This window comes from Vombatus ursinus, unplaced genomic scaffold, assembly GCF_900497805.2.
Source record: "Vombatus ursinus unplaced genomic scaffold, bare-nosed wombat genome assembly UNPS02014945.1, whole genome shotgun sequence".
NCBI classification, from domain to species: domain Eukaryota; kingdom Metazoa; phylum Chordata; class Mammalia; order Diprotodontia; family Vombatidae; genus Vombatus; species Vombatus ursinus.
In genome coordinates, this window is record NW_020954723.1 from 15,084,425 (window position 1) to 15,088,919 (window position 4,495).

Genomic DNA, 4,495 nt, shown 5'->3' on the forward strand with positions numbered 1-4,495 from the left:
CACTTACTAGCTGTGTGACCCTGGGCAAATCACTTAATTCTATTTGCCTAGATTTCCTCATCTGTAAAATGAGCTAGAGAAGGAAATGGCAAACCCATTCCAGTATTTTTGTCAAGACAGGCTCAAATGGGGTCACGAAGAATCAGACACAAATGAAACAACTGAACAACAAATTCATAATCCAAGGATCATTTACTTCGGGAGAAAAAGGACAAACAAAATATAAACTAAGTCTGGCCTTCTCACTGTCAACTATTAACATTGTTCCAATCACCCCAAGAAGAAACCATATCCTTCTCTCAAACTGTGTTTTACTTCCAATATACCTAAAAACAAAACAAAACTTTTGTCATCCTTACTATAAATTTCTAACCTCAGCTTATTCTGGGTTTTAATTCTTCAATACAATCCATTTAGGCTCTTACTATCGTTTCTGTTTGTACTCAGTTATTGGCCCTTACTCCCATCTTCCGTACATATTGATTAAAAATCTAAGTACCTTTCTCTGATTGTGATCACTGCAAATTATATTATCTAATAACAACTGGATACTTACTGATGCATGGTAGTCCTTTGAGTTTTTTTTTCCTAATTAATGGTCTTTCATACATCTGAAAGCCACTATTCCAAATTTCCTCCTCTTTCCTCAAGCCTCCTTTACCATTGCTTTCCTCTTGCCTCCTAGTAAAGGACTTTGGTTCTTTACTGAAAAATACTCTTCATCTTCAATGAGCTCTCTCTTATCTAATACTCAACCCATGAAAAACTCTCTACATAGTCTCCTATTTTCTCTTCCTTTGCTCCAGTCTCTGAAGATGAAGTGCCCTTTCTTCTTGCCAGGACAACCCACCCAATTATGCCACTGATCCTACCATCCCATGTATTTTCTGAGAGCTTACACCATCAATCACAACTTCTCTATAATCTTCAGTCTCTCCTCTTCTACTTATTTTTCCTATCACCTACAAAAATGTCTACATTTTCCATATCCTAAAAAAAGATATTTTCTTGACCTAATCATTTTCTTATGTTATTATTTTAGTTCTCTTCTCTCTTACATAGGCAAACTCTTAGAAGGAATTATCTATACTTGTTGCTTCTATGTCTTTACCTTCCACCCACTTCTTAATGATTTTCAACTGATTTCTGACTCCACCACTTGACTAAAGCTGCTCTCTTCAGTGTTATGACAGTCTGTTTAACTGGTAAATCTGATAGTCTTTTCTCATTCATTATTCTGCTTTGACCTTTATTGTCAATTTTCTGCTCCTACTGGATATTCTCTCTTTCCTTGACTTTCATGACAGTATTTTCTCCATGTTCACTTCCTATTTGTCTATTTCTTCTCAGTCTCCCTTACATGATCATTATATCCCTGTCCTATTCTCTACCCATCAATGTTTCCTGAGATTCCTTCTTAAATCATCTCTGTTGTACTGTCTTCTCTTTCTAGATCCACTTATTCTCTAAGTGATCTTATTAGCACATATGGGTTTTAATTATCATCACTAGGAAAATGATTGGCAAATTTATATAGTCTACATGAATAGCATCTCAAACTCAATGCGTTCAAATAAAATTCTTTAACTTCTCCCTTAAATCTGCTCTTCCTCCAAACTTCCTTATTTCTGTGGAAGATGTCCTTGTCCTTTCAGTCACCCAGTTTTACAATCTCAGAATCAACTTTTACTCTTCTTATTAACTTAGCCTTCTATATCCAAATAGGTAATTAGATTTATGGATTATGCTTCCACCACTATTACATCTGCCTCCTTCTAAATAACACTGCACTGACTTACTTCAGACTCTTTGGTCTGTATATTTCAGTAACCTCTTATTTGGTGTCCTGTTTCTCCCCCGTCTCCAAAAGAATCTTCACACACTTGTCAAATTAACAATCCTAAAACACATATCACATTATTCCCTTGCACAAGAATCTTTAAAGCTCTCTTTTTTCTCAAGGATAAAAAATAAATTACTCAGTTTTGTGTTTAAACTTACTCACAGTCTAGGACTAGTTTACCTAGGACTTTTCCATAAGAGTCTCCTTCACGCACTCTACACTATAGACATTCCAGCCAAACTATCCTACTAGGAATTCTCCAAATCTGACATTCCATTTCACATTTCCATGTCTATGCACAGGTGTCTAGAATGCACTCCTCATCCCTATTACTTAGAATCATTTATTTCCCTCAATGCTCCTCTAAAGTGCCGCCTCCTAAACTATTTTCTAATCATCCCAGTTGTTAGCTCCTTCTCCCTCTTCAAATTAACTTGTGTTGACTTATCTGTGCACATAGTATATTTACCTTCAGATTGATTTTTTTTCTTTGTAGGCTCTCTGTCTATCTTAATGACTTTCACCTTGTAGACCTCTAATAAAGGTTCATTAAATTGAATCAAAAGTATTACCAACCCCCTGGATTTCAGAGAGAGTAGAGCCAAGACAGAGGAGTTCAGGGAGCAACCCATCTGGACTCTCTCCACATTCTCCTCCAAACAACATTAAAATAACTCCTAAAATCAAATTTTGGAGCAGCAGAGCCAACAAAAGGTCACAAGAAGACATTTTTTCCAACTTAAGACAACTTTGGAGGTCATAGAAGAGTTTGTGACACCAACATGGGGCCCTGCCCAGAGTGCAACAAGAATAGCAATGGTGGGTTTTGGAGGTAGTCATGATAGCAGCAGCAGCAGCTTCGGAAGCTCTCAGCCCAGAAATGGTAAGGTGGTCAGACAACTGGTTGGAAAGAGATTGTGGAGGACCTTCTGCTGGCACTGGGTACAACTGACACTGATTTGGCAACTCTATTGCCCATATACAGTTCTCAGTATAGTTCTAAGATGGAGAAGAACACATGTGATATGTCACAAGGGAGCAGAAGCCCTAATCACTGTTCCAAGGAGAGAAGATAGCTAGCACCTTTGGCTACAGGAAAATAGGGAACTTGGTCGCAGTTACAGGGTCAAGAGGAACACTAAGCACTTGTGGCTTCAAGGAAGCAGATAACCTTCCTGGGTAAAAACAGAGAGCAGACCCACAGAGGAGTAACCACACCACCATGTAAGCACAAAAACTTGCAGATCCCCAGAACTAGCTCTGAAAACAGCAGCACAAAAAAGCTTGAAGCTTGAAGCAGTGCCCTTCCCGTCTCCCAGGTGAACACAGCCCAACTTTAACACAGAGTTAAAAATCAGAAAATAAGCTGGAAAATGAGCAAACAACAACAACAACAATGAATTAGAATATAAAAAGCTGCTATGGTGGCAGGGAAGACCAAGACATAAATTCAGAAGAAAATAACAATGTGGAAATGGCTACAAGCAATGAATCAAAAAGCATTAATTGAGCTCAAGGCCAGAAAAGAATTCCTGGAAAAGTTAAAGAAAAAGATAGGAGTTGTAGAGGAAAAACTGGGAAAAGAAATGAGAATGATCCAACAAAATTATGAAAAAAATAATTAATAGCTTAGTAAAAGAGCTGCAAAAATACTAAAGAAAATGTTACTTTAAAAGACAGAATTGGATGAATTGTGAAAAAAAAAGGCACAAAAATTCACTGAAGAAAAAAAAACTCCTTAAAAAGTAGAACTGGCCAGATGGAGAAAGAGGTAAAAATGTCACTAAAGAAAATAATTCATAAAAATTCAAATTGGTCATGTGGAAGGTAATGACTCCATGTGACATCAAGAAACATTAAAACAAAGTCAAAAGAATGACAAATAGAAAAAAAAACATAAGATATCTCAATGGAAAAACTGACCCAGAAAGATCAAGTAGAGATACTTTAAGAATTACTGAACTGAATGTCATGACAAAAAAAAAAAGAGCCTAGACATCATGTTTCAAAGTATTGTCAAGGAAAACTGCCCTGATATCTTAGATCCATAAGTTAAAATAAAAATTGAAAGAATCCACCAATCATCTCCTGAAAGAGATCCCAAAATTAAAACTCCCATGAATATTATAGCCAAATTCCAGAGCTCCCAGGTCAAGGAGAAAATATTGCAGACAGTCAGAAAGAAAACATTTAAATGTTGTGGAGCCACAAACAGGATCACAGAAGATTGAACAGTTTCTGCATTAAAGGAACAGAGAGCTTGGAATGTAATATTCCAGAAGAAAATAAGTTAGTATTACAACCAAAATATCTTACTCAGCCAACCTGAGGATAATACTTCAGAGGAAAAATTTATATTAATGATATAGAGGACTTTCAAGCCTTCCTAATCAAAGATTAATAAAAAATTTGACATTAAAACACAAAGCTTGAGAAAATATAGAAAAGGTAATTACAAAAGAGAAATCATAAGGGACTCAATAAGGTTAAACTATTTGAATTCATATATGGGAATATTATACATATAACTCCTAAAGACTTTATCATTATTAAGGTAATTAGAAGGAGACTACATAGAACAAGGTCATGAGTATGAGTTGTTTATTTTAGGATGAAGAAGAAGAAGAAGAAGAAGAAGAAGAAGAAGAAGAA

The 4,495-nt window shown here is 36.0% G+C and overlaps 1 pseudogene; it reads left to right on the forward strand.

Moving 5' to 3' along the window:
- The first annotated feature begins 2,659 nt into the window (after nucleotides 1-2,659).
- The window catches only part of LOC114030056, a 112,797-nt pseudogene continuing 110,961 nt past the window's right edge, over nucleotides 2,660-4,495 (forward strand).